The following is a 25,329-nucleotide window of genomic DNA, read 5'->3' on the forward strand; positions in this document are numbered from 1 at the left end:
TGTGATCCTGGCCGGACTGGGGTAGGCTAGCGCTTTTGAGGTGTCTATGGTGGCACCGAGGTATTGTTTTACGTGGGACGGTTGCAGATTGGACTTTGCGTGGTTTACCGTGAAGCCCAGTTGGTGAAGTAGCTGGATAGTGGCATGCGTGTGTTGTACACACTGGTTGTATGAACTGGCTTTTATTAGCCAGTCGTCTAGGTATGGGAAGACATGGATGTGTTGTCTCCTGAGGAGTGCTGCCACGACTGCTAGGCACTTGGTGAATACTCATGGTGCTGTTGTGACTCCGAATGGGAGTACTTTGAATTGGTAGTGTTGGTTGTCCACTACAAATCTGAGGAACTTCCTGTGAGCGTTGTGTATAGGAATATGGAAATAAGCGTCTTTTAGGTCTAAAGTGATCAGGAGGTCGTTTTGGGAGAGCAGGGGAAGTACCTGCTGAAGTGTTACCATGTGAAAATGGTCTGCTTCCTTCGTTGCAGACTGGACACAATTTCCAGCCCACTGACCCGCTTACACTCTCGTGGTGGTGCATCCCCCGCTGCACGGCTTGCCGCGTGTAAATGAAAGTTCCAAGGTTTGCCCAGCTGGCAGGGACGCACTCCGTAACCAGTAATGCCATACATACTTCGCAGCCCATGAATTGCAGCCTGACTGGTTTCAAACAATCTTCCTCAGAGGCTGTTCTCATGTGTTCATTGGCTCAGGCGCCACACCTTTATTTCAAAACTAACTCTGCCTCTCGAGTGCTTCTTAAACTGATGGGCAACCTTTGAGTATATGGAATATGCTACTTACCAGTATGCATCTGTTCTTGGCATGTAGAGCTGCAGATCTACACACTTTTGCATAGATTGCCATCTGGTGTTGGGGTCAGATGTTTGCAGTTTGTTTTTCCTCTTGGAAAGTCTTTGGAAGTCACGAGGTCGGTGACTCCTCCTTTGGATGGTATTGCGCATGGGCTTCGGCTCCATCTTCAGATTGTTTTTTGCCAGCAGGGAAAGATGGAGCGTAGTAATGACAGTGAAGAAACCCATGTGTGTATCTAAATAAGATAAACTGGAACAGATACAGGTAGCCGGGGAGGCGGGTGGGCATGTGTAGAGCTGCAGCTTTACATGCCAAGAACAGATGCATACTGGTAAGTAGCATATTCCGTCCGAGGCATATGAGCTGCAGATTACACACTTTTGCATAGACTATATAGCAGTTCCCAACCTTAGCGGCGACCACCGGTATCTGTTGCAGTGGTTTGAAATAATGTTTTGAGTACAGACTGGCCCAGCTTGTTGCTTAGTTTGCACATCTACACAATAGTGTTTAGTGGATGTGTGCGGTGTTGACCATGTAGCTGCTTTGCAGATATCATCTAATAGGATGTTCCCTAAAAATGCCATGGAAGCCCCTATCTTTCGTGCAGAATGGGCTTTAGGGGGAACGGATAGCATTAGTTTTGCTTTGTGATAGCAAATCTGAATGCATTTTACAATCCACCTAGCTATCCCTGATTTTGAGATGGGGTTGCCCTTGTGTGGTGGAGAGAAAGAGACAAACAGTTGTTTGGCTTTTCGGAAAGGTTGTGTTCTCTCGATGTAGTAGAGTAAGGCTCGTTTGACATCTAGTGTGTGCAGAGCCCTTTCTGCAACGGTCTGTGGTTGCGAGAAAAATACTGGTAGTTCTACAGATTGATTTAGGTGAAAAGGGGAAATGACTTTAGGTAGGAATTTTAGGTTGGTACGGAGAACAACCTTGTTAAGGGTCATCTGCAGAAAAGGTTCTTGTATGGTAAGCGCTTGTATCTCACTGACCCTTCTAAGGGAAGTGATGGCTACAAGGAAAGCTGTTTTCCATGTTAGGAATTGCAGTTCGCATTTGTGTATAGGTTCGAAGGGAGGCGCCATTAGCCTTGTGAGAACAATATTTAGGTTCCACACAGGTGAGGGTGTTACTCTGGGGGGAATTATTCTTTTTATGCTTTAATGGCAGGTACTCTAAAGAGTGAAAGATGTTGCCTGTTTAGTAAGTAAGTTGCAATTGCTGCGAGGTGTAGTCGAATGGACGTATAGGCTAAATTACACCTTTGTAGGTGGAGTAAGTAGCCTATGATGTGTTGAATGGACACGTCCAGGGGATTGATGGTGTTATGGCAATAAACAACAAATTGTTTCCACTTGGCAGCGTAGCACGCTCTAGTGGTAGGTCGTCTAGCTTCTCTGATGACGTTCATACAGTCAAGGGGAAGATTTAGGTACCCAAATTCTAGGACTTCAGGAGCCAGATCGCAAGGTTGAGCTGAGCTGGGCCCGGGTGTCTGATCTCTCCATGGTTCTGGGTTAGGAGGCATGGTGAGAGGTGCAGTTTTTGGTGTGGTACTACAGAGAGTTCCAGCAGCGTGGTGTACCACGGTTGTCTGGCCCACGTTGGAGCTACTAGGATTAGTGTGAGGGAGTGTTGTTGTAGTTTGCGTACCACTAATGGAATGAGTGGGAGAGGCGGAAAAGCGTACGCAAATTTGCCTGACCAGTTCATCCATATCGCATTTCCTTTGGACAATGGGTGTGGGTATCTGGCGGCGAAGCTTGGGCATTTTGTGTTTTCATGGGTGGCGAAGAGGTCTATCTGCGGATACCCCCACATTTGAAAGAACGGATGAAGAACCTGTGGGTGAAGTTCCCACTCGTGGATCTGTTGTGTCTGTCTGCTGAGCAGATCTGCCATGGTGTTTTGGACTCCGGGGACATGTTGAGCTAGGAGAAAGATTGTGGGTTTTGCCCATCTCCATATGCTCTGTGCTAATAGAGAGCTGTGGACAGTGTGTGCCGCGTTGTTTTTGTATAGAATACATGGCCGTCATGGTTGTCTGTGCGAATGAGGACTGCCTTGCCTGAAATCTGTGTGTGAAAAGATTTTAGGGCTAAAAAGATTGCTAGTAACTCCAGACGGTTGATATGGAGTAACTTTTGTTGAGGCGTCCATGTGCTCTGCACGGTGAGGTGTAATAGGTGAGCTCCCCAGCCGGAGAGCGATGCGTCCGTTGTTAGTATTATCTGGGGAACCGGGTCCAGGAACGGTCGACCTTTGGAACGGTTCCACCACTGCAGAGAGCGATGGGTGCGACAGTCTACCAACACCAGATCTGTCAGTTGACCTCGGGCCTGGTTCCATTGGCGCGCTAAGCACTCTTGGAGAGGACGCATCTGGAGTCTTGCATGGGGCACTATGAAAATGCAAGAGGCCATCATCCCCATTAGTTGCATGAACACTCGTGCTGGAAGGGAGTGTTGAGGTATGAATTTTTGTCGCAAAGCCTGAATGCTTGCAATCCTGGCCGGATTGGGGTAGGCCATCGCTTTTGAGGTGTCTATGGTGGCACCGAGGTATTGTTTTATGTGGGATGGTTGTAGCTGGGACTTTTGGTGGTTCACCGTGAAGCCTAGTTGGTGAAGTAGTTCGATTGTGGTGGGGGTGTGTCGTACACAGTGATTGTATGAAGTGGCTTTTATCAGCCAATCGTCTAGGTATGGGAAGACGTGAATGTGCTGTCTTCTCAAGTGTGCCGCCACCACTGCCAGGCACTTGGTGAATACCCGTGGTGCTGTTGTGACTCCGAACGGGAGCACTTTGAATTGGTAGTGTTGTCCGTCCACTACAAATCTGAGGTACTTTCTGTGAGCATGGTGCACTGGAATGTGGAAGTATGCGTCTTTCAAGTCCAGTGTGGTGAGGAAGTCGCTCTGGGAGAGGAGCAGAAGTACCTGCTGAAGCGTTACCATGTGAAAATGGTCTGAGTGTATGTATGTGTTTAGGGGCCGGAGATCTAGAATAGGTCGTAAAGTCTGGTCCCTTTTTGGTATGAGAAAATATAGGGAGTAGACCCCCATATTTTGCTGATTGACAGGAACGTGTCCTATTGCCCGTTTTTGTAGGAGGGAGATTACCTCCTGTTTTAGTTATGTTGAATGTTCTTGTGACATTGGGCGTTGCCTGGGTGGAATGTTTGGGGGGGTAGATGTTAGTTCTAGGCAGTAGACTGAACAAATTATTTGGGTCACCCATTTGTCTGAGGTGATGTCTCCCAGACATGAAGGAAATTTTGGAGTCTGCCCCCGACCGGAGTAGAATGGTCTGGGGGGAGCGGGGGGAAGTCATTGGGTAGGAGGTGTGGCAGAACGGGCGTTGTTGGTTTTGCCTCTGCCCTTGTTGTTGTTACCCCTGTAGTCTCCTTTTTGGTAACCTTTTGTAAAGGTGGTCTGAGTAGGGGATTTGTATGATGTGGACGCTGTGTCCGAGGAGTAGCCTCTGGATGTACTCCGAACGGAGGAGCGGCGAAAGGAGCGTCTGGGCGGGTGAGACTGTAAGGCCCCCATGGATTTTGCGGTATCCGTGTCCATTTTCATCTTTTCTAAGGCCTCATCCACCTTTGACCCGAATAGATGTTCTTGGTCAAAGGGATGGTTAAGGATGGAGGCTTGTACTTCTGGTTTAAAACCAGATACCCTTAGCCAAGCATGGCGACGGAGAAGGACGCTGGTGTTGATGGCCCTGGAGGCTGTGTCTGCTGCATCTAGGGCACAACGTATGGAGGTATTCGTGATTGTTTTACCCTCTTGAATTAACTCGTTGGCCCTAGCTTTATATTTTTCAGGGAGATGGTGTATTATGCTTTCCAATTTGTCATAATGAGCCCTGTCATATCTGGCCAGCAGTGCCTGAGTGTTTGCTATACGCCATATGTTGGCCGCCTGGGATTCTGTGCGTTTGCCTGATGCATCTAGCAGTTTTGATTCCTTGTCAGGTGGTGGTGCATCACCTGACGCTTGTGAATTTGCCCTTTTACGTGCCGTAGATACTACTAAGGAATCTAGTGGCGCTGGTCCTCTGATGTAAGAGGGATCTGAGGGAGCAGGTTTGTATTTTTTTTCAATACGTGGGTTAATGACCCTGGCTCTAACTGGGTCCTTAAAAACTTCTGCCGCATGCTTTACCACCCCTTTGAGAATGGGCAGTATGGAGGTGGACCTATGTGAAGTATCAAATGTGTCTAGGAGGAAATCTTCCTCCACGGGGTCGGTATGCAAGTCCACCCCGTGATAATGTGCTGCCCTTTGCTGAAGATGGTTGAACCCTAATGAATCTTCTGGTGGAGATGGCCTAGAAGGGTAAATATCGTCTTGTGGGACGTTGGGAATATCTGGAATGTTGTAATCGTCCCATGGATCTGGGGATCCTGTAGGGGTGGGGTCCTGTGGCACATCCCCTGTATCATACGGGTCCCCCTGATCATCATCGTCTGGAGCCGGGGTAGGAGAACGATGAGGTGGGGGTGGAGAGGGCGGAGGGGGTGGAGGTGGGGAAGGAGGTGGAGGGGAAGGTATTCTGAACGGAGAGGTAGCAGAGTCCTTCCTCTTTGGAGTTGGAGGAGGCTTCTCCAAATGTCTCTTTTTGGTAGAGAGTGTCAAATGTCCAGGTTTTGGATCCTTGGTGAGTTTTTTGCAAGGGATCCGGTGTAAAAAGCTCTGGTGAGGTAATTTGGTCGTCGGCGCCGAAGGCGTCGGGGCCGATGACTTTTTAGGTTTTTCTGTGCTGGTTTGGTGTTTAGAACCCGGCTTGGGACCCTCCGGTCTCTTGGTCTGCGCCGAGATGGGCTTGGAAGTGTCGGTGCCGGTGGCCTTGTGTGGTTTGGTCGGTACCGAAGAGCTGGGTTTCGACCCAGATGGCTTTGGTGCGGAGCTCGGTGTCGAGGTGGAGGCAGGTTTCTTTTTCGGTGCCAAAGTGTGTTTCTCGGCACCGCTGAGCCCGAGCCGCCAGAAGGCTTACTTGGCTTCTTCACCGGGCCCGAACGTGGGGTGTGTGAAGCAGTGTCTCTGGTCTTGCCTAGGCCCGGAGGCGAAGGCGTGACCGAAGCCTTTTTAGGTGTCGGAGCGGTGTGTGTGGGGGGGAGGGGGGTAGATTGGTACTCACGACACTGCGCTGGAGTGATGTCTCCACATCGGACTCGTCAGCCTCGGAAGCGCTGACGAGGTCCTCTTCGGTGCGATGATGTTCCGGATCGTCGATTTAATCGCTGAAGATGTCGACTGGAAGAACGTCGAGGAGTGTGCCATGTTCCTTCTGGCTCTTCGGATCGGAATAGTCTTTTTGGATCGGAAAGACTTACAGGCCGGACAGTCTCGAGCCTAGTGTTCAGGGGAGAGGCAGAGGTTGCATACCTCATGAAGATCGGTGTGGGGAAATTTGGACCCACATAGAGGGCACTTTTGAAATGGAGTTCTTTCCATGAGCCGGGACCGGAGCCTGGGTAGGCCCGAAGGCCGCCGTCGACGACTGGAACCGAAGGTTTGTGTCGATGAGAAGGCGCGTTGATTAAAGAGATCGCGATCGAAACAATACAGCGATTGGGGTGAGGATTCCGCGTGGATCGTCTGGAAACTGTTCGGAACCGGAGCGCGAAGATTACATCCGAGCCCGATGGCGGAAAAAAACAATCTGAGGATGGAGCCGAAGCCCATGCGTAATACCATCCAAAGGAGGAATCACCGACCTTGTGACTTCCAAAGACTTTCCAAGAGGAAAAACAAACTGCAAACATCCAGGCCCAACACCAGATGGCGATCTATGCAAAAGTGTGTAATCTGCAGCTCATATGCCTCGAACACACACACATATATATAGATATATATATATAACCTACTGGCTGTCGCCAGTAGTTCTAGTTAAGACCTATTATCCATGGGAAATCCGCAACATTCTAAAAACACCCAAAGCGCATCAGTAGGAACACTCTCCCCAAGCCCATATGGACCTAGCAACCCAATCCTCTGGGGCCGGGTATAATATTAAGGGAAGGGTGTGTGCACCTGCCCCTTCCCCAAGCCGTGTTCGGCCCCAGGGACACTATGCCTTGGGCCCCAATGTATAATTTAAGGGGAGAGGGAGCACCGCCCCATGCCTTTTTCGGCCCAAGGACCCATCCCACAGGGCAGAACGTATAAATTAAGGGGAGGTAGGCCATGCGGCTCCACCCCTGGGACACAGTAGTTTCCCTGCCCGCCCTACCGCGAGCATGTTTGCTACTGTCGGGCGGGAACATTTTCAAATCTCCTGCCAAACAGAGAAAACAAACCTGCTCCCAGCCGGTTGGGTGCAGACATGTGTAGTGTTGCACTGCCCGCGCTGATAGGAAGGCACAAGTTACAGTGAGCTTTGCTAATTATAAATGGTGAATTTGTTTTTTTGTTTGTTTAAAACGTTAATGTGGTGTGTGTGTGTGTGTATATATATATATATATATATATATATATATATATATATATATATATATCCGCCAAACACCACGTCTCTAGAAAGAACGTGCGGCGCACTCGGGCTCAATTCAAAGAAATTGACTTTATTCGTTCTTCTCCGTGAAGACTAACACACGCGTTCCGGGACCCTGCCCTTCGTCAGTGTTAGTTTTTCAAGTTCAAAGCTTACGTTTAAATAACAAATACAATCATTGGTCGATTGGACTAGCGAGTGACATCGACATAGGACTTAACAGTTGGTTAACCACAATTCATCATAACCACAGCGGCCATACTTGAATGACCGCGCAAACATGTAAATCATATATTGTACCTCGTGACACGTCATTGGATCACAATTTACATCAAAGTGTGCATAATGTCATGCTAATAATAATGTACATAATTAATTCAGCATATGAGGGCTTAATTTTGCGTTCTTAGAATGATCGATGCATTTTTGCACATACTGTAGATAAGTGTGAGTGAATGCCCCCTTTCTCCTTTTCGTCCTTCTCTTTTTTCAAAAATGAGTTGGTTACAGCACCATCGACAGGACCGGTAGTTAATTAATTTAATCTGTACCGCGAGCATTTGAGCTGTGGCTCCGCCCATTGGAGGGCGCAATTGTACATTCTAAGCCTCTGAGAGTAAGATGCCTTCAGCCTCAGACTTAGTGGTCATGTCATTGGTTGGTCACTAGATTACCTTTTTTGATATTTTAGAACATGAATTGCATATGCTGAATTAATTATGTACATTATTATTAGCATGACATTATGCACACTTTGATGTAAATTGTGATCCAATGACGTGTCACGAGGTACAATATATGATTTACATGTTTGCGCGGTCATTCAAGTATGGCCGCTGTGGTTATGATGAATTGTGGTTAACCAACTGTTAAGTCCTATGTCGATGTCACTCGCTAGTCCAATCTACCAATGATTGTATTTGTTATTTAAACGTAAGCTTTGAACTTGAAAAACTAACACTGACGAAGGGCAGGGTCCCGGAACGCGTGTGTTAGTCTTCACGGAGAAGAACGAATAAAGTCAATTTCTTTGAATTGAGCCAGAGTGCGCCGCACGTTCTTTCTAGAGACGTGGTGTTTGGCAGTAATTAATTGCGCTATCGCCCGCGCAATTGGCGCACCCGCACTGCAGCGAGCAACGGAGTGGGGCGGTGTTGTTTTTTGCTTATGGACTGAGACCTTGCTCCGCCGTGACCTGGATGTTTGCAATTCTTCGAAGCAAGATTGCAGGGATGGATTGGCTGACTGGACTCCCCACCAAGCCTCGGTAGACTCAGCGGATACAGTGGATGTTTATACCGACTGGCTGGCGTGTAGAACACGGAGTAGTTCTACCAACTCGGTGAGTCCGTCTTTAAGCCTACATAACAATCAAGGTGATTTACGGCAAGTGCGCAGTGGCTCTGGTGATTATCGCCGATATTGTAGTATCTACATATTCATATTACTTCGTTCGCTCCCGTGAAGAACAATGTTCAGCGATGCTGAAAGATTGGAAGCAGCAGAATTGGTCTTTCAGGGCGCTGCATCTGGATTGGTCTCAGATGCAGGCGCAGGTACTGACAGAAGGCCAGAGAATTTGAAAGGGTGGTTCACGAAGTTAGAACGCACCTATGAAAAAGAAATCAGGAAGTGGTGGGAGGCGACCTCCCTACAGAGGTATCTGGATGTGGGCCGTATACCTCGGGGACTTCGTATTTACACTATCCCCTCATATGAGAATCCGGACCCTAATTTATTAAAAGACTGGGCAGAACATACGGTGGCATCTTCCAAAGGAATGGTACAAATATTGATCACATATGCCAAAAGCGACAGAACTAAACTCCTGGATGAAATTAACGAGATTGAGCAGCATATCTCCACTCTGGGGGAACACTCGGAGGTAGAAAATCTGAGAAGTCAAATGAAAAGCAGATTGATTTCATATGAAAATGACATTAAAAGGCGCAAACAAAGTAAGTTTGCGAGAGATCAACACGATTACGAATCGGGGAGAGTTCTGACGTTTGCCAGGAAGTATGATGCACCAAGGAAAACCCTACAGTCGGCAACTTCTAGGAACAGAGTAGTGGATCAAAGAGATACATCCGAGTCTGAGGTTGAAATTGAACAAGCAGAAATTGAAGTCACTCTGTCGGACCAAGGTGCGAGTGGCGGTAGGGAACCGGATTTTCCCAGGGAATACGAAATTATGAAAGAATCATGGAGAAGGTATCCGCAACGAGTGAAACCCCCAGACCGAAGCGTCGGAAAACAAGGAGAGGGGGCAAGAAATGGAAGAGGGGGGGGGAGCACCCCGAACAACGAGAGGCAAGCGGGGGACCAACAGGAAATGAATAAGCAAACAGTAATCAATCTTTCTACGAGAACACTGACCCAGGATGAAATCTCAGTTCTCGAGAAAGGTCTCACATTCTGTCCAACTTCAGAATGGGACTATGTACAAACACGAATTGATCTATACTGTTTCATACGCAAACTAAAATTGCAGAAAACTTTTAAATTGCATCCAACCCTGCCCTCTCCAACTTCAGCAGGCCTATCAACGGACGAACTTACAGGACATGACTCGGAGGCACTTCAAGCCTTACATGATTTACAAATGGAAGTGACAACAAATGAGCCGGAGGGACTCCCGCATCTTGGGATTGGACAAACCAGTGGCAAAAGCAAATTCAAAAAGAAATCGAGGTTTATCACCAAAATGCCCTTTGATGCAATTGACTGCTTTCACGACTCTATGATCAAGGATTTGAACAGGCTACGCTTGCAAGACAAACCACAAGAACATACCAATAAACGCCTTTTTAATTTGTCGAAAGCCCAATGGACAGCAGTTAAGACCCTTAGAGAAGATACTGGTATTGTTATTAAGCAATCCGACAAGGGCGGCAATGTTGTCGTTATGTCCAAGGATTTCTACCGAGGCGAAGCCCTACGCCTTCTGGGTGATTCTTCAAGCTATTTAAAAATCCAAAGGGAGAGATACAACACCAGTGTGTTAGCACTCTACAATCTGCTGGAGAAATGGAGGAACAGTGGCATCCTGGAGGAAGATGAATTTCAGTTCCTCAAAGTGGACAATCCGGTTCTACCGACTTTTTATCATTTACCGAAAATCCACAAGGACACCCTGAGACCTCCAGGACGTCCCATTGTTTCCAGTAAGGAGAGTCTGCTTGAAAAAGTCTCTATCTATGTTGATCATTTCCTGTTCCCTCTGGTTAAGGACTTAAGCTCTTACATCCAGGATACTACAGATTTCATTAAACGCATTCAGGAAATACAGTGGGAACCGGACTTTGTGCTCATCACTATGGACATAACCAGTTTATATACTTGCATAGCACACACTGACGGTTTAGGGGCACTCCAATATTTTCTTAAAGCAAGACCCCTGAAATATCAGATGCACAACACCATGCTTTTTGAATTTGCTGAATTCTGTCTGCACAACAATATTTTTCTGTTCGGTGGGCAGCTGTACCTGCAGACCCAAGGTACCGCGATGGGCACGTGCTTCGCCCCCAGCTACGCGAACCTGTTCGTGGGCTGGTGGGAGAAGCACGTGGCCTGGGCTGAGGGTAATGAGGTATGGGTTGACAAAATTGCCCTATGGGCACGCTACATTGATGACTTGTTCATCGTGTGGAAGGGTACTCATGATGAAGCTACAGAATATATTAACATCCTTAATACTAATTCTTTGAATCTTCATTTCACCAGCTTGATGAGCAAGACTGAGGTACCCTTCCTAGACCTCTCAGTTTATGTAGCAGATGGGTTGATTTGCACTAAACTCTACCGCAAACCCACCGCAGGGAATTCAGTCTTACACTTTACCAGTCAACATCCACGGTCTCTCATTAACAGCATTCCTTATGGGGAGTTGTTGCGTCTTAAAAGGAATTGCACACTCCCCATAGATTACACCCAGGCAGCAAGTGAATCGCTCAGAAGGTTCAGACAAAGAGGTTACACCGACACCCTCCTGAGCGAAACAGCCCTTAAGGTACAGTCTATCGAGAGACACTCCCTCCTTGGTATGGAACAACCCGAATTGAACAAAGCAAAAGATGATCCGGGTGGTCCCCGTCTCATTTTGGGCTACTCAACCAAGGCTGGAGTTATAAGAAAGCTGGTAGAAAAGAATTGGAGTATACTACAGACCGATAACATCATTGGTCAAGATACATCTTGCAAGCCTGAGGTGACTTATCGTAAAAGCAAGTCATCAAAAGACTTGTTGGTACGCAGCCACTTCTCTGATAAGGTCCCCAAAAACACTCCGTTAGGTTTCTACCCATGTGCCTCTTGCAAGGCCTGTAAAAACAGCAAAAAAGTGAAGGAGTACAGTGTTCCAGGCAGAACAGGAACACGCAGTATCAACAAATTTCTGAACTGCAATACTAGTTTTGTTGTTTATTGCCTGGTTTGCCCGTGTGGTCTCCAATACATTGGGAGTACGATCCACCCTGCCAAGAAACGTGTTTTGGAGCACACACGGGCAATCACGAACCATGACACAACTTACCCTGTTGCCAGGCACTTTGCAGACAAACATGAATCCCGTAGTGATAAACTTGGCTACTTTTGTTTGGACCAGGTCCCCATCACTGAAAGAGGAGGAGATAGAGTAAGAGAGCTACGCCAGTTAGAGGCGCGTTTCATCATTGAATTACAAACTCGCACCCCCGGGGGCCTTAACATGGAGGAAGAATTATGGTCCTTCATTGGCTGAGTTTTCCTTGCATAATTTTCAGTTTCCGCACTCTTGTATAGCATTATCATATCATTGAGAAATGCCTGTAAACTGAGTGTTCTCCTCCTGTCACCTGTTTTTTTATCAATTGTGTTTATTGAGTATGCCCATTTGAGGGCTTAATTTTGCGTTCTTAGAATGATCGATGCATTTTTGCACATACTGTAGATAAGTGTGAGTGAATGCCCCCTCTCTCCTTTTCGTCCTTCTCTTTTTTCAAAAATGAGTTGGTTACAGCACCATCGACAGGACCGGTAGTTAATTAATTTAATCTGTACCGCGAGCATTTGAGCTGTGGCTACGCCCATTGGAGGGCGCAATTGTACATTCTAAGCCTCTGAGAGTAAGATGCCTTCAGCCTCAGACTTAGTGGTCATGTCATTGGTTGGTCACTAGATTACCTTTTTTGATATTTTAGAACATGAATTGCATATGCTGAATTAATTATGTACATTATTATTAGCATGACATTATGCACACTTTGATGTAAATTGTGATCCAATGACGTGTCACGAGGTACAATATATGATTTACATGTTTGCGCGGTCATTCAAGTATGGCCGCTGTGGTTATGATGAATTGTGGTTAACCAACTGTTAAGTCCTATGTCGATGTCACTCGCTAGTCCAATCTACCAATGATTGTATTTGTTATTTAAACGTAAGCTTTGAACTTGAAAAACTAACACTGACGAAGGGCAGGGTCCCGGAACGCGTGTGTTAGTCTTCACGGAGAAGAACGAATAAAGTCAATTTCTTTGAATTGAGCCCGAGTGCGCCGCACGTTCTTTCTAGAGACGTGGTGTTTGGCAGTAATTAATTGCGCTATCGCCCGCGCAATTGGCGCACCCGCACTGCAGCGAGCAACGGAGTGGGGCGGTGTTGTTTTTTGCATATATATATATATATATATATATATATATATATATATATATATATATATATATATATATATATATATATATATATATATATACACATATATATATACATATACATACATACACACACACATATATATATAATCTGAAGAGCTCTAATTAGAGCATAACACTTTTGGGCGTTTGGGGGTTGCTTTTACTCATTTGTGGTTGGCTTGGTTGGTATTTTACGAATTCAAAGCTGTAATACTGTGCCTGGAGTGGTAAATGGCGTTTGTCATTTTACAGCTCGGCAAGGACAGCACTGTGCTAGTCCTATGCTTAAAGATTTTGCTGTAGAAATGGTAAAAGACTTTGTCCATTTCTATCTTGGCATGGATAGCACTATGCTAATCCTATGCTTTAAGACTTTGATAGAAAACAGACATTTGAGGTGAGTAGATCTAGAGTGTCGCTGGTGTTGAGAGTGCTCTATAAAGGAGCTGCTTTCCACCTAAACTCGAGAACTACCCAGAGTTCTCTGCTTCTTTTTTGTGTGTGTATTATATATATATTCCACACTTGTTGCTGGTTTATTACTCCCCGCTGCTCCAGAACAGAGGGCGAGTCGTCGATAGCGGACCAACCAAGCAAGGTCCGGTCTGAATTCCCAATACCTCGAACAACAAGGATGACTATGCCTTGTTTTGAACAAATAAAGGATTTTGTCGGATGTTGGACGCGTTTCGCTTGCCCATCTATAAGGAAACAATGCTATTTACCAGTATGCATCTGTTCTTGGCCTATAGAGCTGCAAATCCACACACTGAGCATAGATCGCCATCTGGTGTTGGGACCGGATGTTTGCACTTGTTTTTGTCGTGGAAAAGTATTTGGAAGTCACAAGATAGGTGACTCCTCCTTTGGATCTTAGTGCGCATGGGCATTGGCTCCATCCCCAGATAGTTTTTTCGCCAGCAGGGAAATAATGGGAGTTTTGTAAGAAACAGAAAAGATGCCCATGTATGCTGTATCTAAATAAGATAGCACTGGAACAGATAGAGGTAGCCGGGGAGGCGGGTGGGCGTGTGTGGGTCTGCAGCTCTACAAGCCAAGAACAGATGCATTCTAGTAAGTAGCATTTTCCGTTCGAGGCATATGAGCTGTAGATCACACTGAGCATAGATTGTATAGCAGTACCCGTCCCTAGCGGCGACCACCAGTATCTGTTGCAGTAGTTTGAAATAGTGTTTTGAGTACAGCCTGACCCACACTAGCTTGTTTTGTTTTCAAATCTACACAATAGTGCTTTGTGAGTGTGTGCGATGTAGACCATGTAGCTGCTTTGCAGATGTCATCTAAGGGAATGTTTCCTAAAAATGCCATTGAAGCCCCTATCTTTCGGGTTGAGTGGGGTTTAGGAGGAACGGATAATGTAAGTTTTGCTTTGTGAAAGCAAATCTGTATGCATTTGACAATCCACCTTGCTATCCCAGATTTTGATATGTGGTTGCCTTTATGTGGTGGTGAGAAGGACACGAAAAGTTGTTTTGTCTTTCGAAAAGGTTTTGTCCTGTCAATGTAATAAAGCAGTGCTCTTTTAACATCTAGAGTGTGAAGAGCTCTTTCTGCGACTTAGTGGTTGCGAGAAGAATACTGGCAACTCTACAGACTGATTGAGGTGGAAGGGAGAAATAACCTTAGGGAGGAATTTTGGATTGGTTCTGAGAACCACTTTGCTATGATGGAGTTGTAAAAAAGGTTCTTGAATAGTTAGTGCCTGTAGCTCATTGACTCTAAGTGAAGTAATAGCCACTAGGAAAGCAACTTCATGTTAGAAATTGTATCTCGCATTTGGGTAGAGGTTCAAAGGGAGGGCCTATTAGTCTTGTGAGAACTATGTTTAAATTTCACACAGGTGAGGGTGGTACCCTGGAAGGAATTATTCTTTTGAGGCCTTCCATAAATGTCTTGATGGCAGGTACCCTGAAGAGCGACAAGTGTTGTCTACTTTGTAGGTAGGCTGCTATGGCAGCGAGATGTAACCAAATAGGTGTACACGCTAAGTTACACCTTTGGCGATGCAGTAGATATCCTATGATGTGTTGAATAGACATCTAAAGGATTGATGGTGTGGTTGTGACAATATATCACGAATCGTTTCCACTTGGCTGCATAGCAGGCTCTAGTGGTGGGGCGTCGAGCTTCTCGGATGACATTCATACAGTCAGGGGGAAGGTTTAGGTAGCCAAACTAAGACCTCAGGAGCCAGATCGCTAGGTTGAGCTGTGCTGGGTCTGGGTGTCTGATCTCTCCACGGTTCTGGGTTAAGAGGCGTGGGGAGAGGCATAGTTTTTGATGCGGGACTATGGATAGTTGCAGTAATGTGGTGTACCACGGTTGTCTAGCCCATGTTGGAGCAACAAGGATGAGAGTCAATGAGAGTTGCTGCAGTTTGTGCACAACCAGTGGAATGAGTGGGAGAGGCAGAAAAGCGTACGCAAATCTGCCTGACCAATTCATCCATATCGCATTGCCTTTGGACAATGGGTGTGGACATCTGGCGGCGAAGCTTGGGCATTTGGCGTTTGTGTGTGGCGAAGAGATCTATCTCTGGTTGCCTCCACATCTGGAAGAACGGTTGAAGAATTTGCGGATGAAGTTCCCACTCGTGAATCTGTTGCGTCTGACAACTTAATAGATCAGCTATGTTGTTCTGGGCTCTCGGAACATGTTGGGGTACGAGAAAAAAAATTGAGGAATAGCCATCTCCATATGCTTTGCACCAGTTGAGAGCTGTAGGGAGTGTGTCCCGCCTTGTTTCTGTATGTAGTACATGGCTGTATTGTTGTCGGTGCGGACTAGGACAGCCTTGCCTGATATTTGTTTCTGAAATGCCTTTAGGGCTAGGAATATGGCTAGTAACTCCAGGTGATTGATGTGGAGTAACTTTTGTTGAGGTGTCCACCTGCCCTGCATGTTGTGATGTAATATGAGCTCATCAGCCGGAGAGCGATGCGTCCGCTGTTAGCACAATCTGTGGAACTGGCTCGATGAACTGTTGCCCTTTGGAAAAGTTTTTGGGTGTTCCACCACTGCAGAGAGCGATGCGTGCGACCGTCCACCAACACCAAATCTGTTACCTGACCTTGAGCCTGGTTCCACTGACGTGCCAAACATTTCTGCAGGGGACGCATCTACAATCTTGCATGAGGTACTATAAATATGCAACAGGCCATCATCCTATCAACTGCATGAACACTCGAGTTGTAAATGTGTTGCAGCTGAAATGTTATGAGGCTTTGTATGCTTGCTATCCTGGCTGGGCTGGGATATGCAAGTGCTTTTGAGGTGTTGACTGTGGCACCGAGGTACTGTTGTATGTGGGACGGTTGTGAGACTTTGCGTGGTTTACTGTAAACCCTAAGTCATAGAGTAGTTGGATTGTGGCGTGAGTGTGATGTACACACTGATTGTATGACCTGGCTTTTATGAGCCAGTCGTCTAAGTATGGGAAGACGTGGATGTGTTGTCTTCATAGGTGAGCTGCAACAACCGCTAGACACTTGAATACTCTGGGTGCTGTGGTGACTCCGAATGGGAGTACCTTGAATTGGTAGTGCTGACCGTTCATTACAAACCTGAGATATTTCCTGTGAGAGGTGTGAATGGGAATATGAAAGTAGGCGTGCTTGAGATCTAGAGTGACAAGGAAATGGCCTTATGAGATAAGAGGAAGGACCTGTTGAAGCGGGACCATGTGAAAATGGACTGATTGTATGTACATGTTTAGGGGTCTGAGGTCTAAGATAGGTCTCAGAGATCCATCCTTCTTTGGGACGAGGAAGTATAGGGAGTATACTCCTGTGTTTTGTTGAAGCAGGGGGACTGGTTCTATTGCACGTTTTTGTAGGAGGGATATTACCTCCTGCTTTAGCAGCGATAAATGTTCTGGTGACATTGGGCGCTGTCTGGGTGGTATGTTTTGGGGGAGTAGAGGTGAGTTCTAGACAATATCCTGATTGAGCGATTTGTCTCACCCACCTGTCTGTGGCGATTTTGTTCAAGACAGGTAGGAAATGTAGTAATCTTCCCCCGACTGGAGTGGAATGGTCCGGGGGGAGCGGAGGAAGTCATTGGGTAGGGGTGGAGTCAGAGCTAGTATTGTTGGTCTTGCCTCTACCTTTGTTATTATTGCCTCTGTAGCCTCCTCTTTGATAACCTCTGGTGAATGTGGTCTGGGTGGGAGTCTTATAGGATGTGGAGGGGTTGTCAGAGTAGCCTCTGGAGGTGCCCTTGTAAGAGGAGCGACGAAAAGAACATCTGGGAGCTTGCGATTGCAAGGCTCCCATTGATTTAGCCGTGTCAGTGTCTTTTTTCATCTTTTCTAGAGATGAATCCACGGCAGGCCCAAATAGTTGTTCCTGATCAAATGGCTGGTTAAGGATGGAAGTTTGTACTTCAGGTTTAAAACCTGAAATGCGTAGCCATGCATGTCTACGCAGAAGGACACTTGTGTGATGACTCGGAAGGCGGTGTCTGCCACATCTAGAGCACAACGAATGGAGGTGTTTGTGATGAGCTTACCCTCTTGTATGAGGTTGTGTGCCCTGTCGTATCTGGCTAACAAAGATTGAGTGTTGGCAATGCGCCATATATTAGCTGCTTGTGACGCTGTGCGTTTTCCAGAGGCGTCCAAGAGTTCTCACTCCTTGTCGGGAGGTGGAGCGTCCCCTGACGTTTGTGCATTAGCCCTCTTTCTGGCATTGAAGACCACTAAGGAATCCAACGGTATTTGGCCCTTAATATATACGGGGTCTGCTGGGGCAGATTTGTATTTTTTCCTAAATCCTGGGGTTAATAACCCTAGCCCTAACAGGATCTTTGAACACCTCAGGTGCATGTTTTATTACCCTTTTTAACATAGGGAGAACGGAGTTGGACTTTTGTGAAGTATCAAAAGTGTTCATTAAGAAATCCTCTTCCACAGGGTCTGTATATAAAGCAACCCCGTGGTATTGTGCAGCTCTGTGAACGAGCTGGGTGAAACCTATGGCATCCTATGGAGGGGAAGGTCTAGAGGGGTAGATTTCGTCTTGTGGTACATTAGGGACATCTTGTGTAATCATCCCAGGGGTCTGGGGTATAAGGCTGACTAGGACCCCCTAGTGGTTCATCATCTGCACCCTCCCCTGTGTCATGAGAGATGTCACCATTGTCCACTGTTGGAGGAGATGGTGTAGGAGAGTGGAGTGGTGGTGGAGGAGGAGGTGGAAAAGGGAGTCTGAGAGGAGATGTTGCAATGTCTCTCTTCTTGGAGATGGAGCCGGTAGAGGCGTGTCCATTGGTCTCTTCTTGGAACTAAGAGTCAGTTGACCTGTTTTTGGGTCTTTTAGAAAAGTTTTCTGGGTGGGATCCGGTTTAAAAAGCTCTTCATGTGGAGTCTGGTGTTTTGGTGCAGACTTTCAGTTCAGAGGGATTGCGTGGCACCGAAGTTGGGGTAGATTTGTGCTCTTTTGGCTTTGAAGCGTGAGATTTTTTAGTCTCTGTAGGAGCCTGCGGAACCAGTTTTTTCAGTTCCGATGGTTTTTTCGGTTCCGAAGGTTGAGAATGTGAACTTTTCGGTAGTGTCTTTTTACTCGGTTCCGATGACTGTTTCGTAGTTGAGGGGTCGGTGCCTGTTGGTTTCGGTGCAAAGTGCGTCGATGTGGAGGCAGGGGTCGGCACGGTGGTGGAGGAAGGTTTCTTTTTGGGTGCCAGGGTTTGGGTTTATGTTAGTTGCACTGCCCCATCCGGGGTGGTGTCCCTCTATGCGCACAGCACTATGGGGTAACGAAGTTACCAGTCTTCACAAGCGTAAATTAAACCAAAGGTTCATTTATTCATGATGAAGAATATATCTGCCATATTATAAACTTCATATGTTGAGTCACAACGATATCAACGGATATCCTCTATGCATTTCGGGTAAAACCCTTCGTCAGGAGGAATCCTGTAACAGAAATAGGAGATCATGTTGCTAGCCCCCTTAAAATTCCAATAATTAAACAAATCATACAAAAGAATGAGTGACATGTCCCTTCCATGAGAGATCAAAATTGAACTATACAGAGTTACTCGAAAGAGTATACTGAAAGGTAACAATGTTTGGGTTTAGGCACCGGTGTCAGGCTGACTCGATCACGAGTGGCCTGAAGGCTTAGTTGTCTACTTCTTTGCCGGGCCCAAAGGCGGGGCGAGAGAAGTATTGTCTCTGTGTGCACCTGGGTGTGAAGGTGTTACCGAAGCCTTTTTCGGTGGTGGGGGAAGGGGGTCAGGCTGACGTCACTACTTATGACCCGCTGCCCAGGAGTGATTTCTTCGACGAAGTAAACGGCTTCGGAGGCGCTGATGGGGCCTTCTTCGACCCGCTCCTGTTCTGGTACATAGATGCCCTCCTGGAATATGTTGTCAGGAATGGATGTCGACGAGCGAGCCATTGTTTGAGCTCAACGATCCCGAATGTTTTTTTTGGAGCGGAAAGTGGCGCAGGCTGGACAGTCTCTGGCCTCGTGCTCCGGTGAAAGACAGAGGTTACACACCTCATGAAGGTGTGTGTGTGGAAATTTCGACCCACATTGAGGACACTTCTTAAAAGGAGTCCTTTCCATGAACCAGATCGAATGGCCTAGGTAGGCCTGAAGGCCTTCGTCACCGACCCGGAATCGAGGACTTCGAACTTGAAGAGATGCGCGACGACTAGGGATCGCGATCGATACAATACCGGAGGAAGGGTGAAGGATTGCGCGTCGAAAGTTGGATCGGTAACAGCACCGAACTGGAGCGCGATAAACCCATCCGAGCCCGATGGCAGAAAAAAAACAATCTGGGGATGGAGCTAATGCCCATGTGCACTATGATCCAAAGGAGGAGTCACCCATCTTGTGACTTCCAAGGACTTTTCCAAGACAAAAACAAGTGCAAACATCCGGGCCCAACAACACATGGCGATCTATGTTCAGTGTGTGGTCTGCAGCTCATATGCCTCAAACTAGATGGTTTTCTCATTTGAAATATTAGCCAAGTTGAAAATATATATAGAGGGGGGATGACTCCCTCACAATTATCACTAATAGTGAAAAATCACCATTATGCCCATGATACCTAGACAAGGGACTTACAAGATGGTTGGGGAGAACTGAGGCAACACTGGGGGATCTCTCTGACAAATAACATCCAACTACCCAGTCGACCTTTCTGTAAAAATAGCAACACCACAGCGATCCATGTAGACTCAAATTATTCGCTAGGCTGGGCAGAAAGGCAGAAGGAATAGGTCACCCTGTAAGCATCTATTCATAAGTTGTAGTGCCAAAGATTCATATGCTTAGCTTACTCCTATCATCTAGTGTTGCGCTTGGACGTTGCAAATTGTTTTTGATCGAAGAGTCTTTTGAGTGACAAGGTATACGGACTCCTCCCATTGTCTATAATGCGCATAGTCATTGGCTCCTTGGGTAGATTGTTTTTGGCTCATCGGGTGAGCTTAGGATAGGAGCAGGAAATGAGATAACGAAGATGAACATTTAAGTTATAGATACAAAAAATGTTGAGTGGAATAGGGCAAGTGCATATGAATCTACGGCACCACATGCTACGAATAGATGCTTACAGGGCAAATAATATTCTATTCATAGCATGTGTTGGCCGTAGATATATTTACTTAGCATAGAATATAAAGCAGTGCTCCCCATACACTGGGGCTAGCTAATAGCTGAAGAACGCTTGAAAAAGTGTTACCAATATAGCTTGACCTGCTTTAGACTGTTGGTTAGCTAATACATCAACACAATAGTGCTTGGGGAATGTATGTGGGTTATTTCTCATGCCTGCTTCACAGATATTCACTAGTAGAATGTTGCCTAGGAAAGCATTAGAGGCTCCCCTCTTACGGGTGGAATGAGCTCTTGGTGTGGCAGGTAGCACTCATTTGGCTCTGTGGTAGCAAGTTTGCATGTATCTTACTATCGACCATTCGATTCCTGCTTTTGAGATTGCAGAGCTTCTGAGGATGACAAGGCATCGAAAAGTTGCTGAGTTATACGAAATGTATTCATCCTCTCAATGTAATACATGGAGTTGTAGGAGAGGCCTGCTTCTTGTAAATGGGAGTAGGTAGCCAATAAGGTCCTGTACCGTAAGGGAGAGGGGTTGGATGTGTTTTGTTAAACAATAGTGCACAAATCATTTCAATTTCACTGCATAGCATGCCCGTGTGGCCATACATTCTTGTGGAAGATTTAGGTATCAAATGCGACGACTTCAGGAGTGAAATCACTGGATTGAGTTTATTGGGTTTGGGGTGTCTGACCTGCCCTGATACGGAGATAAAGATTGGCAATTTCTCGTGTGGCACAGCGGATAGCTGTAGTAGAGTTGTGAACAATACTTGTTGAGCATGTTGAGGTAATCAGAATTCGTGCGTGGGAGGTTATTCTAAGCTCCTGAACCAAGTAAGGAATAAGAGAGAGGAGGAAAAGCATAAGTAAATATCGCTGGCTAGTTGATCCATAGGGCATATCCCTTGGACGGAGGGTGGGGAAACCTGGAGGCGAAGCTTTGGAATTTCGCGATCTGTTGTGTGGCAAAGATTTATTTCCGGGGTTCCCCACCACTCAATCAGGGGTTTATATAGCGTGCTACTCACCCGTGAGGGTCTCACTGGAAGTATCAGTTGTATTGATTTCCCACTCGTGTACCTGTGGCTGCATTCTGATGAGCATATCTGTGAAGTTGTTGTCCACCCCTGGTAGGCATTCTTCTAGGAGGTGGATGTTGTGATGTATGGCCCAATGCCAGCATATGCACAGCATTATGCGAGACAGCTGTATGGTGTGTGCTTTCCTGCTTTAGTCTGTAATACACATTGCGGTCATGTTGGTGTGAACTAAAACCCTTTGTGGTGAAGACGTTGTTGAAAAGCCTTGCGAGCTAACTGAATCCCAAGAAGTACTAGGTTACTTTCATATAGGGGACCACTGCCCCGCACTGTGATATGTTGTATGTGGGGCCCCAACTGCTGTTGTAATAGTTACTTGCAGAACAGGGTCTTTGATGGGCCGTCCCTTACACCACTGCAGAGCGAAGTAGGCCTTTCCAACACTAGATCTTTTAGGTGCCCCTCCACCTGAGACCAGTGTAACTGTAGACACTGTTGTAGGGGGTGCATGTGCAGTCGTGTGTGTGTGGTACTATGGAGACCGATGATGCCCTAACACACAAGGCTCATCACTGTTTTGACTGATGTGACGATGTGGATGAGATATAAGCAATAAAAGCTGGATCTTTTATACTCTTGCAGGACTGGGATAAGCCTGTGTTGAGTTGGGAGTTTAGGGTAGCACCACGGAACGGCTGCATCTGTAAGGGTTGTAGGAAAGATTTTGTAACATTGAGTGTGAAGCCCAGGCTGTGCAGATGGTTGATTACCTTCAGAGTGTCCTACAGACATTGTTTGCTTGCAGTCTTGATCAGACAATCATCTAGATATGGAAACACGTGTGCCCCTCTCCGAGATGAGTGGCTACTACTTTGAAATATTTTGGAAATACTCTTGGTGCAGTTGTTACTCCAAATGCCAACACTTTGTACTGATAATATTGGCTACTTACTTGAAAACTGAAGCAGCGCCGATGGGCTGGAAACATTGGTATGTGAAAATCGGTGTCTTTGAGGTAGATTACGGTCATGAAGTCTCCTTGCAGCAGCAGTAGGACTTCTTGAAGTGTACACGTGGAAGTGCTCTGAAAAGACGTCCTTGTATAGGCCTTAAGGTACTGTCTTTCTTTGCACTGAGGGAATACAGTGTACACACCAGTGTCCCTGGTATTGCTTTGGGACTGGCTCTAAGGCCCCCTTTTGAAGCAGAGCTCAAACTAATTCTTGTAGGAGTGTTAAGTCTTCCCTTGACATTGTTTGTGCTCGAGGAGGAACATTGGGTGGAGATGGTGAGTTCTAGACAATATCTTTCAAGTTAAAGTTCAAATTACTTTGTTCGGATAGGACCATATCCATAAAATCACAATATTACAACAAAAATAAAAATACACAACTTTATGTTGAGAATAAAACAATTTCATTTAAAACATTAGTCACAAGTGCGAGAGATATATAAAAAGCGCATACAGCAAATTTAAAAAAGGAGCCCATGCAGTTTATAATAACCATTTAAAAACCAGTGCAGAAACACATTCTTCATAAGGTGCACATAGCGGTACGGGCCCGTACAGCAGTTCTCAAAAAAGTGCCAACTCGAAAAACTAATTCACCATTCTCTAGTTTAAGTATGTGCCTATAAGCATCTTCTAAATGAATGGGCAAGGTTTTTTTTTTTTTTTTTAGTTTTTTTTAAATAGTATTACAAGCCCTTTTGCATATTTTATATAAAACTTCCATAGTATAAAAAATTTGATTTCGTTTGACCACTCCGACAGTCGTACGGACATGGCAAGAAGTCTAGGTTGGCGTTGTACCCAAGGGGGAAACAGAGCAAGAATTTTACTGAGCCAGCACTTAAACGGAAAAGGAGTCTCCTCTCCCAACAACATAGGTTTTGTGAGATAACTAGGCAGCAAGTACGAAGTATGCTCATTGGTCATAAAATTTGCAACAGTAGGTTTTCTGAACTTCCTGTCAAGTCTTGCCTGGCTATAAATGTATATAATGCCATCCAAAGGTCTTTTTTATGTACGGTATCAGTTTCGTTTGGGCTTGCAAACAGCCGGCCATAATTAACACTACTTGGACTCTAGCTCACCGCGGCAATCCACAGAATATCCGTCCCGTACTCACAATTGAGGCAGTCTCCTATTATCTCTTGTGATGGACGCTGCTGGGTTTTTCCATATAGCTAGCCAAAATAAAGCAGGGCAAGCCTTTATAAAATCTTCGACGTAGTGTAGTTTCAATTCACTATGGCAAACGTAATGAGAGGTGGAGGTCGGTACACCCAACAGTTTCCGGCAAAATCGGTTTTCCTCGCGCTGGATACTGTAGATTTTTAGGATGCCCCAAACCTCTGCGCCATAGGTAGCTGTAGGTATGCACTGTGATTTTAAAAAGATGTAAAAAATTGTTAAAATGGCCCCTGTCCTCTTCGGCTGGGGGAGACAGGATCGAATTGGTAGGATTTGAGAATTTATTCTTACAAAACACCACATGATCGGACCAAGTGCCGTTCGTAACAAAGACCAACCCTAGGGAAGGAAAAGTGCTAGTGCATTGTAACTTTTGATGGCCCACAGATATAGAGTTTGAAGAATGTTTTCTCGGCCCACAAGGCATTATAAAAGATTTTTAATTAGTACACAGGTCTAGACTAGCCATATAAATCGACAAAACCCCGCACTAGGATGCGTAAAGCATTGGGTGTGCGGCCCATTAAGACCGCCTCATCAGCATATAATAACAGGGAGTGTATTACCATTAACTCTAGGAACATCATTAGTGAGCGTGGTCAATGATTTGTGCAAATTATATATATGATAAAGAGGAGAGGGGCCAAGAAGCATCCCTGCCTGACCCCTCTACAAACTTTAATATAGTTAAAAAATGTACTATGACCTTATCTAAACCATATTCTAAAAGACTGGACCGTAATTGTGCCCGATTAACAAAATCGAAAGCGGAGGTCAGGTCCATGAAGGCCTGGTATATTGGGGATTGCTGTGCTATGGTATATATCCCAATGATTAAATTAAGGTTTAGGCATTGTTAATTTGTGCCTACTTTGCTTCTAAATGCCAGTTGACATTCTAAAATACGATTTTACTCAGGCCATATTTTTATCTTATAAAAAAACTCTGCTTAGGATTTTCAGAGTGTTCTCTATCAAGTAAATCGGTCAATAGCAGCTGGGTTGGGAGCGATCACCCTTTTTAAAAATCGGGACAATACTTGTTGACCAAGAACTTGGTAGAAGAGCATTAGTCAGATTATTAAAAACATTTAAGAAAAGCAGCGCCCAAAAATCAGGCTTGTGCTTGATAAGATCAATGGGTAACCCATCGGGACCTGGGGCTTCCTTGACTTCAGATAGTAACATTAATATCCTAGTGGGAGACCTATGCTCAAAGAGAGCTTCATCGTGTACCTGGGCTGTATAAATCATGGAGAAATGGGCTTTCCATGCCTCAATGGTTATATTAAAGCTTATCGGGGTCAGTAACTGTCCCGTTGATCTCAAATCCTTGACAGCGGCCCAGAATGTATTCCCATTCTTTAGGCTAGCGGCATTAACAAGAGCATCCTAGCACTCTGTTAGTAATTCATCCTTCCATTTAGAGATCGCTATTTTGTACTTTTGCCAACGCGATTTAATAAGTGGGTAACACCTCAGGTTGGTCGA

At 45.8% G+C, this 25,329-nt stretch overlaps 1 protein-coding gene across 3 annotated transcripts in view; it reads right to left on the bottom strand.

Moving 5' to 3' along the window:
• CTDSPL2 (CTD small phosphatase like 2) overlaps positions 1–25,329 on the bottom strand; it is a 471,093-nt gene that overhangs the window by 163,780 nt on the left and 281,984 nt on the right. The window lies entirely within an intron of this gene.

This window comes from Triturus cristatus, chromosome 3_1 (genome assembly GCF_964204655.1).
Source record: "Triturus cristatus chromosome 3_1, aTriCri1.1, whole genome shotgun sequence".
In the NCBI taxonomy this organism is placed as follows: Eukaryota; Metazoa; Chordata; class Amphibia; order Caudata; family Salamandridae; genus Triturus; species Triturus cristatus.